The sequence below is a fragment of the Macrobrachium nipponense genome, chromosome 1, assembly GCF_015104395.2.
Source record: "Macrobrachium nipponense isolate FS-2020 chromosome 1, ASM1510439v2, whole genome shotgun sequence".
In the NCBI taxonomy this organism is placed as follows: Eukaryota; Metazoa; Arthropoda; class Malacostraca; order Decapoda; family Palaemonidae; genus Macrobrachium; species Macrobrachium nipponense.
The window spans coordinates 159843896-159861253 of record NC_087200.1 but is presented as its reverse complement, the minus strand read 5'-3'; the positions used below and the strand labels follow the sequence as shown (position 1 = coordinate 159861253).

General features: G+C 34.8%; 1 protein-coding gene across 1 annotated transcript in view; it reads right to left on the bottom strand.

Moving 5' to 3' along the window:
* LOC135219790 (tyrosine-protein phosphatase Lar-like) overlaps nucleotides 1–17358 on the bottom strand; it is a 1028451-nt gene that overhangs the window by 772188 nt on the left and 238905 nt on the right.

The window sequence follows — 17358 nt, the reverse complement described above, 5'->3', positions numbered from 1 at the left end:
GAAGAAAAGATAAACAATGGAGTAGCTACAAGATCTTTCGACTCAACATCCTTTACTTAGCAGACAAACTCAGTAAAGGACGTTGAGTCGAAAGATCTTGCAGCTACTCCGTTGTTTATCTTTCCTTCGTGGCTTATACCTTAATTTATACACCCATATATATAGTATATATAGGCTATATTTATTTATATAATATAAATTGCATATATAATAGACGGTAAAGAATTAAAGCTTAGCTATTACATAGAGCATCCCCCTCCCAGCTCATCCATCTCAGAGTTACAGTCTACCAATATTTCCATGCAATATTTCAGTATCATAAGCTTTGTTACAGCCACATATACGCATGACCGTACATTAACACAACTAAAAACAATAACGTGACTCAAAACAGCAAATATATGGGCATAAATTACTCTTAAATTAGCTTGATAATTACACAAATCCTTTTCATTAGGAACCTTTATTTCTAGATTATTACGTATGAAAACGAAGGAACTTGACAAATAAACACGACAAAATTATTCATGAATTATTCCACGGAAGAAAGAAAAAAATGAAGAAATAACCACAAAAAAGTTGGGCAACATAAACATAGTATAAAAATCCTTAACTATCAGACCCTGCTAAACGCCTACATAAAACTTACCTCGGGCTTTACCAAAGCGGCCTTAAATTTAGGCTTATCGCCTCTTCCCTAGGTACATGATAATATAAATAATAAGGCTCACTCACCAAGTCTAAACTTTTAATATTAACACCCGCATAATAAACTAAGAATCTGCATGCATATTACACACACACGTTTATATATATATATATATATATATATATATATATATATATATATATATATATATATATATATATATATATATTATATATATATATACATACACTTACGAATTTTATACTTGTACACACGTGACTTTTTATACTCAATCGTGTGTATGTATATATATATATATATATATATAGATATATATATATATATATAGATATATATATATATATACTACACACACTTATGTATAGTATATGTATTTATGTGTATGTTGATTATAAAAGTAGGAATCTACTGTGTTTACTCATCTAATAACACAACTGCCCCTGATTTCTGTCTCCCTCTCGAATGTCTCTCTAATGATGAATCTGTCCATTCGTCAACAGTAGAGGTGACCCTTTATCTCCATATATCATTTCTGTAACAATAATCGTTTCTGTTTTACTTTTAAAAATCACATCTGTAAATCGGAATACGGAAGGATTTATTACATTCAAAAGAGAGAGAGAGAGAGAGAGAGAGAGAGAGAGGAGGAGGGAGAAGGAGAGAGAGAAGACAGAAGAGGAGAGAGAGAGAGAGAGAGAGAGAGCTGCAAATGACACAAACGTAAACATACGTAATTCGCTTTACATTAGCATTTCCTTAAACACAGAAAGACCTGCATTATTTTTACAATTCCCCTAAAAGAGACTGAAAATCAAGGGCCAATATAGAACCACAAACAAGCAATGGAAGGTATTTTATGGCTTTACTTTATCTATTAACTATCTATACATGCCTAAACAAAAAATTTGTAAGCAACTAAAAAGGATAGCATCATTCAGAGGAAAAAAAACTGGATTTCGCAAAGTATATAGTACATCAAAACTCCTCTCGAAGGGGCTTTTATTTTTAACAACAAAACAGGCTTACAAAAAACGCCCGGTAATGGTATTACGTAATGCCCTACACTAAGTGGATCTGTAACAAAAAGTAACATTCCCATGGCTAATATAGAAGAATCTGATTTTTTAAGACAGGAAAGTTGTTTATAGGGCCATGTAGAAAGAAAGTACACAGGAGACGAAATATATCAGAAATCAAGTAACACCCAAGTGACTTGATAACACGTCATTTGCAAAGACGACGTGAAAACTAAATCCTGCACAGCAAAAATCGCTGACCCAAAGTAAAGCCGAAGCCAACGCGAGACTTTGCATTAAATGTGAATCTGCGTTCCGCTGTTGCTGCTGAATTTTTGCGCTAAAAACAAAAAAGGATTTGACTTGGAAGTAAACAACGCATTTCAAAAACAAGACAATTTTTCTCGCATTCCAATCCTCGCAATAAAAAAATAAATAATTCCAACGTTTGAATTCTATATGTGCCTTGGCATATTACATTTATTACGGCTTAAATTCCGCAGAAATTTGGGTACAGATGAACATCCTCCACTCGAGAAGTTAAAACTGACAATTTAAATAATTCCATATTAAATGGCCGAATACAGCATACAATTCCACACCTCTAAATTTAGCAATGTTCCGTTCGGAATTCATATTGAGCAATTACCGGATCAGAAATCAAATAGTATTACACAGAAAAACATATCTGAGTTTATCAAACTAACAAGGTTCGGTTTCGAATCAATAGTTGATAGGGGTAAAATGTTAATAATGAATGGAGAAAATAGGAGTACAATTACAGTCTGCATATGCACCGACAACGATCTAAGCAGGCTTCGTTCGAGCTGCCTCGTGAGAAAAATCAACAAAAATAAAATATTTTACGACCGCATGAGAAAAAATATCACTTCGAACACCAAAATGCAAAAAAGAGAGAGAAAATCCATCACCTTTTACGATAAAAATCCGGAGAAATATATCAGGGTTTCCGCCACAAGATTGCGAGGCAAAAATAACTATGTATTTACCGCCAAGAAAAATATCCTTTTCGGCCACGTCTAAAATGTAGCACTACTTATATATACGTATAACAAAATGAAAAGCTATGGAAAATCCGGACCACTACAGAGGCACTTAATCCAACTTGCTTATGTCTACAATAGGCCCATCTAAACAAAATAAAATAATAATAATAATAATAATAATAATAATAATAATAATAATAATAATAATAATAATAATAATAATAATAATAATAAAAACTTTTGTTAAAAAACGTGTAGTATCGGTGGAATTGATTTTATACAAGGTCTTTTGAATTCTTACTATTGTTTTACCTTCAAAACTAAGATCTGCTAAGAGCTGGACGATGTAAATAATCTGTATAAGGGGAAGCACGGGTTCTGAATATAGTCACTTTATTCCGATTCAAGTAGGGGGAAAGTTAAAAATGGCGTGGTAATACCGTAGAGTGTCTGGATGTCTGCATACAGTTAATTTACATTATTTTCATAATAATAATAATAATAATAATAATAATAATAATAATAATAATAATAATAATAATAATAATAATAATAATAATAATAACAATGATAATAATAATAATAATAATAATAATAATAATAATAATAATAATTATTAATTATTATTATTATTACTATTATTATTATTATTATTATTCCTGTCCGTGTGAAGTTGCACATACAATGAAGGATGGCTCCAAAGAACGAAAATCTTACCTTTATTTCCAATTTCATTGCACAAAACCTCACACGACTGGTTATTTGAAAATCTAAATCATGACCTCTCTACGTAGAGCTGAATATTTTCCAATAAAACCCACTCTTAGTGAAGTGTTTCAGACGTTTAAAATGAAGCATAGTGTCTTCTACATCACTTTTCACAGATCCACGAGAAGGCTCCTATGATTCTGCAACTGCAGTTGGATGCAAAGGAAGCTGAAAATTGAAAGAATGTTCCCCGGTATATGAAATCTTGTAAGTTTCAACTAAAAATTATCCCAGAAAGAAAAACAAACACAAATATACAGATAAAAATGAATGAAATGAGGTGGTTAACCGGTAGTTTACCTGTAACTCTTCAGCTCGAGAAAGTATTGGGACCCTTGCATAATACACTTCCTTTTCCAAAGCGACGCTTCCTATCTGTACAATAACGAACAAATAGATGCAGCAAGGAAATGAAACTACTTTGTTTATCACTTACATTAAATATGTAATTACAACGTTAGAACGCTTCTGAAAATGCTTTAAGTGACCGTATTCTACATCTACATTTCATTTTAATTTATTTTACTTGAAACGCCAAGAATCGTCGTCAAAGAGAATTGTAAAAGTGGAGAAAAAAGTTCGAATTCGGAGCAAAAAATATAAAAAAAGGGAAGAACTTATGCACAGTTGCTTTGAGAGAGCAAAATAATAAATTCAATAAAATAAATAAGAACGAGATTCTGACATTTATACATACAACGTCAACTTCTGAAAAGGTATTAAATCCCTACTTGCAGTTTTTCTTGGAAAATAGCGAAGAGTCCTTCCTGAATGCCTCCCAGGAATAGTTACTGCTTGCAAGCATATCCTTCCCAACATCCTTTCCTTTCACTTACTTTACTTACTAACAATATTTAACCATCTATGACCATTTTCACTGTCACGCCAGACTACAATTTAGCAGACGCGAGTTCTCTCTCTCTCAGATATATGTGTTTACCAACGCATAATCAATTCTGCAGATGGAGAAGGTGCAAAGAGAAAGGGGTCTGGGCACCCAAAACTCAATCAATCATTTCGGGGAGGAAAAAATAGTGGAGGTGAAGAGAACACAAACACGAAAACGAAACAACCAATTACGAGTCGTTCAACCACGCACTTCAAAGGCAACTATTTAATGCACGCCTGCTGAAGGGAGGGGAGGGGAGGGGAGGGGGTGTGTGGAGAAAACGAGAGAGAGAGAGAGAGAGAGAGAGAGAGAGACTATAATACAGATTTATATGTGGTTGTACATTACCAGTAAATATATCATTCTTACATATACAAAATGGAACAGAGAGACGATTTTTCTGAGGTTAAGGAATGCTCAATAGGCAGCAAAATTTTACATAGAAACCCAATAATTATCATAAATTAAAGAGAATCGCAACAATGTAAATCTGTCCAGATTAAATTAATCTTGTACATATCTTCTTTACTTTTCCTAATATTTCTTTCTCTTCGACACAAGCGTTGGTGGTCAATAGTCATTCTTCAAAGATCGTGCAAAAAAAAAAGAAAGAAAAAAAAAAAAAAAAAACTCGGAAGTCATTTAGGCTCCATAACTTGACCTTTGCCTTCTCTACGGGCCCATACCTGTATTTTTCCCCTGCAAGGTATTGAATATGTAAAATGCCCAAGTAATGAGGAAAACAGAGAAAGTAATGTACAAGATAAACTTCTTACACTGGAATGAAACAACAAGTCCCTTATGTAAACATCCCTTAGGGTCACTGACCAAATACCTTCCGGCTTCTACTTTCGAATACTGACCCCATAAAAGGACGAAATAAAGTAAGTTTGGCTAAAAACCCTATTCACTGCTTCCCCCGTCTCTCCGAAAACACTTTCCCAATAACCCCTTCTTCCTCAGTCACCAATCAGGGGTAAAACCCAGCAGCAGCAGCAGGGGAAAATATAAACATGAATAAAGAAATACCCAAATAAATATGCTAGCATCTCCGATACCTTACCTTCAAGACGATGACCTCTCAATATCTCAATATATGAGAGAGAGAGAGAGAGAGAGAGAGAGATAAAAAATTCCCTCGTGTCTCCTGGGAATCCCAAGCTCCCACCGCATCCATCCATATCCGTTCCGCAGTGCCACTTCCCTTCATCCCAAACCCAGGCGGAGATATGCATGCATCGGCACGCTCTGGGAACACACACTCATCAACAATCAATCAGTTGAATTACCAATTCGATTAGGGCATTATTCCTTCACCAATACCAATATGTACCTCCCAATCCCTCCTTCCTCCCTTCCTCTCTCTCCGCAACCACTTTTTCCCCCCTCCTCTTCCTTAAATCCTCCTCCTTCCCTCCGACCTTTCTCACAACCGCCCCCCCCCCACATCACCCCTCCCTTAAAAATGGTATTGGCGGTCACAGGAGGGTTCCAGACTTTCCTCCCAATGGCAAAGATGATCTTCAGTTTGGATGAAAAAGTCTTTAAGGACGAGTGGGTGAAATCCAATGTCCCAAAAGAAGAGGGAGAGGCGGTGAACCCCCTGGGAGACGAAATCGTCTTTACCTCTCGAGGGGAAAAGTACCTGGACGGAGAATTTTCTCCCCTCGGAGGAAAGAATTCCAACAGCTGATGAGAAATCTTTCTCACCGGAGAGAAGAAAAAAAACGAAGGGAAAAAATCCATTTGCCAAAGAAAGAATTTCCTTAAGAGGGTAACCCACCCTTCTGCCGAAAAGGAAGAAAGAAGTTATAATCGCCCCCCCTCGCCACCCCAACTCTCTCTTCTCTCCTCTCTCTCTCTCTCTCTCTCTCTCTCTCTCTCTCTCTCTCTCTCTCTCTCTCTCAGAAGAGTGGACAGCTTTTGTTACTTGAAAAATGAAAGGACATAAACAGAGCAAGGAACACTGTTAATTCTATTTATTAAGCTTTTTTACAACAATCGCCTTTTATTTTTATGAATGGATGAGCATCTGGAACACACACGCCTCGGGGAGGGGAGTAGTGTTCGCTGGATGACATGTGTTTTGAGAAGACATTCCTGTGACTGGATGGAACCCTTTCAAACAAGACGGTGATCTAGTATGTAATTGAGAGAGAGAGAGAGAGAGAGAGAGAGAGAGAGAGAGAGAGAGAGAGAGAGAGAGAGAGAGAGAGAGAGAGAGAGAGAGAGAGAGAGATTTAAGTAATAAATAGTGCTAAATTCCTTTTTCAAGAAACCTTTCCTAAACACAGCAAGAATGGTTAATTACGAGCAGTAATTTACAAGGACAGACAGCAAACTCGAGCTCAGATCAAAACGAAATCCTACATTCCAGCAACTGCTCTCTAAAATTGAAAGTAATTTCTTTGACATCATGCATCATTTTCAGATTAAAATCAGGCATATACAAACCATAACAAGCAAAACAATGCATCATCTTCAGAGTGCGTCCGAACGACAGTAAAACATGTCATAAACACACAGCGGCAACTTATCTCTACGTATAACAAACAGATTGAAAATAAGTCAACAGCCGTCAGCGGAGAGCCAATCTTTGGCCAATGCTGAAATACCCGTGTGAAGCAGCTCACGTTAGAATTACCAGCAAGTCATGAACTTACATTCAACCTATATAAGTGACATCTGTGCGATGAGTTACCGACATGTGTTTAGGACATAATTCACTGCGGTGTGGACGCACCTTACGAAAACAGGCAGGTGCCTTAATCACAAAACAAAATCTAATTTCGTGTTATTAAATAAACTTTCCCGTCTACGTAGAACGAAAGCAAATGGATACACATCCTTGATAAATAACGAAAATGTCAGCTGCACTGGAATGACTAAGAACACATCTGACTGAATAAGAATGGACAGGGATTGGTGTTGAATAAATAACTTAAAATCAAATTAAGTGGCGATAGGAAAAGAGCAATGTTGATGATGAAGAGTAAATGAGAATTATTTGTGAAAAAATACGAATTAAATTGACACTGACGATGAGAAAAACAGAACTGGTACTGGGCTAAAGACAATGGCAGGTACACCTGAAAAAATGTGAATGAAAATGTTCCCCGAATAAGAGGAAAGGAGAGAGAGAGAGAGAGAGAGAGAGAGAGAGAGAGAGAGAGAGAGAGAGAGAGTACGAGTTCCTACCTTCATTAGAAAAAGAATAGGTACAGAAGTTGAAAATATCACTCAGAGAGAGAGAGAGAGAGAGAGAGAGAGAGCCTGATTTCACTGGGGTGAGTATTTGTACCGAGTGAAATTTATGATTACATAAAAGCTTAATTCAAAACTTTCACGAGCTTCAAAATTCATCCGCTGTTTGAAATTCAAGGCAATCAATTCAGATCCTTTAAAAGATTTACGGCTTCGACCTGTTACTCTGTACTCGGTGTGTTTGTGGGCATGTGTGGGGGCACGGGGGAGCCTTTCATACCACTACTAGCAAATTGCAGCTTACATAATGGATTTCATATAATTAAATAAGCGAGGATGTATTATGCCCATCAAAAGGGTTTAAATGATGAAACCCCAGCAATAACACATTTCAAATGAAAGAGCTTGAAGTCAAATTTACGGCTGTCATACATTACAAAATACCCTGGAAATAGCAAATTAATACAAATGCCACCCAGGGTAAAAGGACATTACATTTCGTATACGACAGCAATTCATCACAAAAGGTTAAAAATACAGTCCAGAACATCTCCTGCGACATTTTCTCGTTTAATGAGTTTCAGATGAATTACTGCTGCCGATTACATTTCCAGAAGCGAAAACCCCAAGTGGCGCGAGTTCTAAAAACTTCGCTTCAACCAAACAAAAGGTGAAGTTGGAACATGAATGTTATGATATATTATACAGTGCGTATACGTGTATGTATATACATACATACATAATATATATATATAGAAGACAATATATATATTATATATATAACTATATATTATTATATTTATATGTATGTATGAAAAAATCCACGAAGGAAAGAGAAATCATGGATTTTGCCTTGTATATATTATTCATCACGTTCCATATTTTCGTGATTCATGCTACATTGTAGGTGTGTGTACGTATGCGTGTGTGTGCGCGTATTATATATTTATATATATATATATATATATAATTTTTTAAATTTTTATGAATAACTTTAGTATTTTATGTTTTCCTTTTAAAATAGCATGTAAACTTTAATTATATTTCTTATAATGTGAATTGATTTTTACATTACAGACTGATGATGTGTCAGGATGACACGAAAACGTATTTCCTCATAATAAACTCCTTAACTGATCTACTGAGTTTCGGTTAAACCCTCTGATGTTCAGATATAATATATATCTATATATATAATATATATATATATATATATATATATATATATATATATAATATATATATATATATATATAGTTAACCACATGCCAGCACTCACTGCTACATTCATTCTCTAACTACTGAATCAAAGGTGCAGCACATATCCCCTCAAGTTCTTCACCAGTTTATCGAAGAGTTTTTCTACCTCCCATTTTTTATCTTTGCGAATATCTTGCTCCTGAACTTAAAAACTGTTTGTGGTCATTTATAAACTATGCCAATAATAATAATAATAATAATAATGAAGGAGGCCTTCTCTGAGGGCAGTAGCATTGAATACAATAGCTGTTTCAACGGCATTTAATTTATATAGAATCTTCTCAATTCTTCTTATTATCTTTTTTCTCGTCAGCATGTAGCTGGTGTATTAAGTTTCCTAAGGACATGTAAAGATTTTCATTTGTCTTAGGTTTATTCCTCTAACGTGTCGACAGCGCACAGGCAGTCATCTATGAGTTTTTTACAGTAAAGTGAATTAAGATAGGTTTTACAAGTATTTATAGCATGCAAGGTCGCATACAATCGGTGGGCGGGTCGGTGGGCAGGGATTTTAATTGGTCGTTGGGACCAATTAAAATCCCTGCCCACCCACCGACCCGCCCACCGATTGTACGCGACCTTGCATTCTATAAATACTTGTAAAACCTATCTTAATTCACTTTACTGTAAACTCTCATAGATGACATCCTCGTTGCGCTGTCGACACGTTAGAGGAATAAACCTAAGACAAATGAAAATCTTTACATGTCCTTAGGAAACTTAATACACCAGCTACATGCTGACGAGAAAAAGATAATAAGAAGAATTGAGAAGATTCTATATAAATTAAATGCCGTTGAAACAGCTATGTATTCAATAAATAAAATAATAATAATAATAATAATAATAATAATAATAATAATAATAATAATAATAATAATAATAATCCACTCAAATCCCCATCTAGGTCTAATCATTTTAACCAACCACTAATCTTTTGGTCATTATTATCTCTCGACGATAGATATCGGAGAGAGATTCCACATCACAATAATGCTATTTTGTTACCAAATTCAGCCTTTACTCAGAGAAACGTCATTTGTGATTAATAGTGTTTTACTGATGTTTTCATTCATTTCTCAACTCTTAGTGATCACTTACAGTATCAGGTTATTTGAAGTATAAAGCTAAGCAAGAAGCAAGATATCATTATGTACTAACCACAGCAATAATACAATCTAAAGGTCTAAACTACCCCAGGTGGAGTCATTAAGAAGCCATGGAAAGTTCCCGAACATTTCACAATGAAAATAAATGGCTATTAAAACTACTCTAGCGCATAATGCTATGACAACCACAGCCATAGCAGCGGCAGCCATCAGTCACATCACCGTCACATAAAATGCAATCAGAGTAATTATAAATTAAGGTAATGAACAACCACATCATCGGATACAGCTAATCATGTAATCGACATGCTAATTCCGTATGCTGCCTCATATACTGTAAATACTTTTGTGATTTAAATTCAGAAAACCCAGCAAATGATCCCAGGGCCAGCCGTGACATTTCTTTAACATGCAAATGAGCTACGGAGTGTTTTCAAAGAGATACAAACATTTCACGTCCATTGTATTCATGGAAGTTGACGGCACAGTGCAGGCATAAGCTAGAGAGCTGTGGTGTGTGGTGGCGCACAGGTGCTGGATATTAGAAGGAAAGATTAGCAGTGTACATGCTGGTCATGTTGACAACTGGAAAGAGTTTACATAGAGCATGGAAATAGGTAGGGGATATCTGACTACACAAGTTCATCACACTCTTTAAAAGTTGAGAATTAATTCCTAGCAGCCACAAATATTAAACAGCGCCCACTTAATATAAACACCTAACAGGACTTCTAACTAATGGTTAAATATCACATACAAGTAGAAATTTTATAGAAATATACAGATCTGTTAAAACTTTACAATTATAAAAAGCACATACCACAAAAATTGGTCACATTTTAACAATAATAAAATTTTCATTTTCATTTAATCAAAATACACCCAGGATTGATTTTCTATAGAGATTCGCATTCGCAATCCCCTACGCTCTGAGGCTCTCATTTTACTATTGCAGTGAAACTTACTTAAACCATAACAAATTAGCCTTTAAAAACAACACGCATATATATATATATATATATATATATATATATATATATATATATATATATATATATATATATACACACTGAGAGCGTTCTAGTCTGTCTAGAATTCATCCTTTTTATTCCGCTTAGTAAAAGAGAAATTATAACTGTCCCACACTGCCATTTAAATTCACCTATTACCCTGTACATTAAAACTACTATTGCACGAAGCGGCAAAGTACAGAATAGCAGTTTCCACGTATTCATCTCTACTTGTCATACGACTATAGTTTACGAGGTGACCCAACTCCCACAAAGTTGATATGAAATGTAGAGAGTTATAGAATATACTCTGGAAGTAAAATGTATTATCTAGAATCACACTATTCATTAGCGTAATTGCAACACCAAATCATTCCGCTCCCATGAAAAACGAGGCCGCTGATTCCGCCATGTTCCTAAAATTATGTAAATTATTAACAAATATTCACACAAATTAGGAATAAGACCGCCAAATACCACTAAGGTTTACGGACTTAAACCACACGCATATTCAACATCGGTAATCATCTGTGCTCACAACAGGACAACTAAATTACGGAGAACTAGACTAATCTACTGCAATGCCAACTTTCACATTAGCTTTCGGAAACGATCATAATCGATAAATAAGTCACAATATATTAAAGGGCCTTACTTAAATGTTCTCCTGTTGAAAATAAAAAAATGAATAAACACCGGTGAAATTGTGGGGGGAAAATACCACTTACATATAAGGATGAATAAAGACCAAAAGAAAGGGGCTAAAAGAAAACTAAGATAATCACCGACGAAAGACTGACTCAAAAAGATAAAAGAGAAAAGAAAATTGCCAACAGCGAGGCGCGATGCCTCCCCGAAGGGATATAAAATTCAATTAAATTTAAAAATGCAACACGAGCTATTCCATGTGCCTCGAGAAAGTGTGACTGCAGTTTTTAAAAGCGAGAAAAAAAAAAAAGTGTCAGCGCCCTTTTTGATGGATCCAGACTAAGAGTTTTGTTTATTTTCTTTATGGTGAAGAGGCACACACCCACAAACACCTGATGGAATCAAGTTGTCAGTGCGAGTGAGGAAAAATGATTTCTTTATACCATAATCAGTGAGGGAAACCTCACCTTATTTCGGTACAAAACAAAGACTAGAAAATATTAAAAGGAACTCCAATTTAGAAGTTTAAAGGAATACCCTTTATAGGAAAAAAAAAAAAAAAATCCGGTTCATGTTCAAAAACAAGGTGAAGCCAAAAAGTATGATTGTCCGTTATCAAAACTGAAAATAAACCTTGTGCGGGCCCTTTTCATGGGGAAAGTCAAGACCCTTTATATGCATTTTATACTGCATTTCACATTGCAAACCCTGTATTGTTGCCACAAAATCAAATGGTCAAATGGGGGAAAATATATCTTATCCCAGAAACCTGTCAGATAGAATAAACCGCTCCGCCAACGTGGAGCAAAATAAACTTTTTTTCTGGTGATTAGAAATTAATTTCTCGATATAATGTGGTTCGGATCTCACAATAAGCTGTAGGTCCCGTTGCTAAGTAACTAATTGGTTCCTAGCCACGTAAAAATATCTAATCCTTCGGGCCAGCCCTAGGAGAGCTGTTAATCAGCTCAGTGGTCTGGTTAAAGTAAGGCATACTTTTTTTTAGACAGAATAAAATCTCTGTATTTTAAAATGAAATGAATCTGAAACCAAATGATGCTTCCCACAGCTAACGTTAACCGTAAAATGTCACGCAAATTCTGGTAGACGAGAATCCCTGAATTCTCTTGAAAATGCCTAAATGCAGAGAAAAAAATTGCTTTTCTTGCGAAGGCCTAAGGAACGGAACTTCAATCCTCCACTTGATCTAAGAACTGAGAAAATCTGAAGTACGAGGAAAGGAAACAGTGAGGTGCAACCCCGCTGACATTATTAGACCTGGTCCCCTACCGAGAAGGAGGATTAAAGGAAAAAAGCAATCTATTAACTTTTATACAAGGAAAGCATATGTGACAAAAGATTGCCTACACACACACACACACACACACACACACACACACACACACATATATATATATATATATATATATATATATATATATATATATATATATATACATTATATATGTGTGTGTGTGTGTATGTATAGGTCAATCCTTTCACATACTGCTTTTCTTATTATTAGATATATATACTATATATAATATATATATATATATATATCATATATATATATATATATATATATATTATATTATATATAATTCCATTCAACAATTCTCTTTCCAAATAAATAAACTTCTCATGGCAAAGATAACGTCATTATATTTTAAAAGAAATCACAAAACCGGCCAAAATGGCCTTCAATGGACAGGTGATACCATCAACATTTTTTCTATGGGAAAAATAATGACTGAAAAGAGAATAAGAAAAAGCTAAGCGTGGAATGAGAGTCGGAGGAAAGGAAAAAGTACTGGAATTGAAAGGCTTTCCAGTAACTGTGATAATATCACTAACCCTTTTTTCCAATTATCATAACGAAGGCCCCTCCCCCTTTAATCACAATTATCAAAGCTTCCAGAGACCAATTCTCTTTTTTCCTTTGTTTACAAACACCTATAGGAATTCCCATTAAGTTTTCTCTTTCTTCCTGCAACTGCTTAATGAAGATTTCAGATATATTCATTTCCACAAAAACCCAAAAACAAAAGGATGGTAACCGGTTAATTTTCCCCGACTTGATAATTATCTTATATTTCAAGTGATTTCTTGAACAGCAAGGAATAACTTTAATAATCATTCTAAGAAATCTTCATTGTAAACGTAATGCTTATAACATGAAGGAATAACGAATAGGAATGAATATATAACACAATAAAAAAACTAATCGTTAAAACTGTCTACAAAATCTATAAAACTACACAAATTTAACGTATTCCTTTTGAGCTCCGTAGTTCTGTGAATTTAATACGTTAACATCGAGGCTCCGATTATGACGGCAAATTGTGCGTGCGTGATCAGCACACACAGGAAATTACTCACTCCTCAGAATAACTTTGGCAACTTGAGTTGTGAAGAGTCAAAGGTCCGGCAACTTTGGCAAATCCTTCAGGATACAGGGGAGGGAGAGGAGGAGGATCACGAATGACGATGAGGAGGAGGAGGAGGAGGAGGAGGAGCAGAAATGAGGATGAGTGTGAAGGGAACGCGGACGAACACTTCTAAGAACCGGGAGCAAATTAATTTCCAACACTTAGGAGCTTACAAGAAGCAGCTTATTTGGAGGGTAGGGGGAGAGACTTGGGGGAGAGGGGCTATGAAGAAAGCTTGCGTTCCCTCTAAACTTATATTTCAGCCTTAAAGCCAGAAAGCTTCCTCGGCTCTGAATACATACTGGCTTTATGAGCAAGACGGAGCCATTAGTGGCAACATTGCCGACCAAACTTTCGACTTCGTCTCAAACAAATGCAAAAGCCTAAAGTTTTTCTGATGAAAAAAAATTTTTGAAGAAGACCTGGGGAAAGGAGACAAAGCAGACTGTAATCCAAAAATGTTGCTCTAAAAAAAATAAAAAAATATAAAAAAATTGCATCCCCTTCAAAGAATGCTTCCTTTAGCGCATGAAAATATGTATAATGCCGAGATCACTTTTTGAGTTGAACATTATTTCATGAAATAAAACTTATTCTAATAAACCAGATCAGTCGCAAGAGAAAAATAAATATGTCGCTGGCACTTACTAGTCAACCCATTCTTTGAATATTAATTGAACTTCTTCAGACAAGAGAGGAACTAAAATTTATACAAGATATGCCAAAAATACCACATTAAATTAATGAATAAGGACAAAGCGAAATCTAGTACGACACATGCAGCTCCAAAAGCCTAATATTAAAATTTATCACAGAGAGAATAAGAATCATGGATATACATACATATAATAATATATATATATATATATATATATATATATATATATATATATATATATATGCATGATAACCGCTATTATTTAAGAGTTAAGGCAGAGAATGCTTATAAATAGCAATCCATAAAACGAAAACCTAAAAAGAGAAATTGAAAGACAAAGGAAAGAAAAACATTGTAAGGCATTCTTAAGAAGATGTAGTAACTTTAACAATTTTAACTGAAGGATGTGACTAGAACACACAAAATACTGGTAGAATTAAAGCTCGAATTATGTTTGTCAGTTAAGTTACATAGATTTCTTGGGAGAGTTGTGAAATAGGTGCAACTTTAAAGTGACCGTTATTTATACACACACACATACATACATACTAATAATATTATATAATAATATATATATAATATATATATTATATATATTAATATATAATATTATATTATATATATATATATAATATATATATATATATATATATATATATATATATATATATATATATATATATATATATATGTATTTGCGTGTGTGTGTGTGTGTATAAATAACGGTCACTTTAAAGTTGCACCTATTTCACAACTCTCCCAAGAAATCTATGTAACTTAACTGACAAACATAATTCGAGCTTTAATTCTACCAGTATTTTGTGTGTTCTAGTCACATCCTTCAGTTAAAATTGTTAAAGTTACTACATCTTCTTAAGAATGCCTTACAATGTTTTTCTTTCCTTTGTCTTTCAATTTCTCTTTTTAGTTTTTCGTTTTATGGATTGCTATTTATAAGCATTCTCTGCCTTAACTCTTAAATAATAGCGGTTATCATGCATTTAATTTAAAAAAAAATAATTAGAAAAGAAATTATTAAAAAAAAAAAAAGTTGAGAGACAGAAATTGTTATGAAAAAATTAAGTAATTTTCATCATTCCACCTAGCGTTAAAATTCAGAATAATCGTCTGCCGAGATCCAAATTGTTGAAAATATATATCGCATATGGACAGATGTTCTGACTCTTTCTCGTATAAATCGATTATAGAATTAACTCCGAAGTCGTAATAAAAATCAACTGCCAAAACATAACTGACCACACCAAACGAAATATAGAGGAAACAGTGCCGACGATGAAAAAAAAAACTATTAATTACAAACGACAATAGACGAGAGAAGATAGAAGATGGAAACGGAAAACACCTGCCATTAGAGGACTGCATAGTCAATAGATGAAGGTTCATTGCAAACTCTTATATGCACTTCAGCCACAGGCCACATCCCAAGTGAGGTTACGGACATCACCCAGGAATCCGCTAAAACCGTTATCTGCATATTCAGCTTCGTCCTGGGATATATGCTAAGGGAGTGAAGGCAGCCGCACGAAATTTTCAACCCTAGACTCTTCCCTAATAAGAAGCGCTTTGGCGCTTAACATTTTCTTCCTATCTCTCTCTTTCTAAATACCCATTAACTTCAATATTACTCTGTGAGTGAGAGAGAGAGAGAGAGAGAGAGAGAGAGAGAGAGAGAGAGAGAGAGGGGGTCTCTCTCATTCACCTAGTAAGCTGATCTCGACCTTACACCAAGATTATATAAAAGTAATGAGAGAGAGAGAGAGAGAGAGAGAGAGAGAGAGAGAGAGAGAGAGAGAATTCAAATTTCATACTTAACTTTTCCAGTAATTAATAGTAAACATATTCCTCCCGAAATCTTACCTACCAAATAAAAGAAGAAAGAATAAATGGAAAAAAATTATAATGTATGAAATAAATAAAGGAACTAAAAAGTGTGGAAGACGACGAGAATTACCATGAAAAGCAGCTAAACACGTACCGTCACTCATCTAAATATAAGAAGAACGAGGGTGTCGGAAATAATTTAATATTCTGCCACTACTGCCATTTAATATCATCAACAGACGATTCGATTATTCAGTTCTGAAGAAGTCCCTTTTTGTCCTCTTACGCACACTTATAAAAAATATAAGAAAAACTCTAACTTTCAACAGAATCTTCTCCTGAAAGTTTTAATGGCGATGAGATTTTATATTTAATGGAGAGAGAGAGAGAGAGAGAGAGAGAGAGAGAGAGAGAGAGAGAGAGAGAGAGAGAGAGAGAGAGAGACTTACAAGGATTTGGATGTCTCAAAGACTTGTTAGTCCATCCGAGGAGACATTGGGTGATCACATATATCTGGGAGCAGGTTTTACTCTTTTCATTCACAGTGTCCTAATGATTTTGTCTAGCTTTGATTTTGTCTAGCTTTCTTTTAAACTCTTCCACACTGTCGCTGTTTACAACTTCTGGTGGCAGTTTATTTCGGGTGTCACACATATCTTGTATGTATACAAGTTCCCACAATGGGGGATACGTAGTATCTCCTCAGTTCTAGTTTCCATCCATTATTTCTTGTCTGGTTTTCGTTTAACGTAAATAGGTTACTGTCTACATTTCTCATGCCTATCAGTATTTTAAATGTTTCTACTAGTTGTCCTCGCAATCGTGTTTCTAAGCCATACATTACA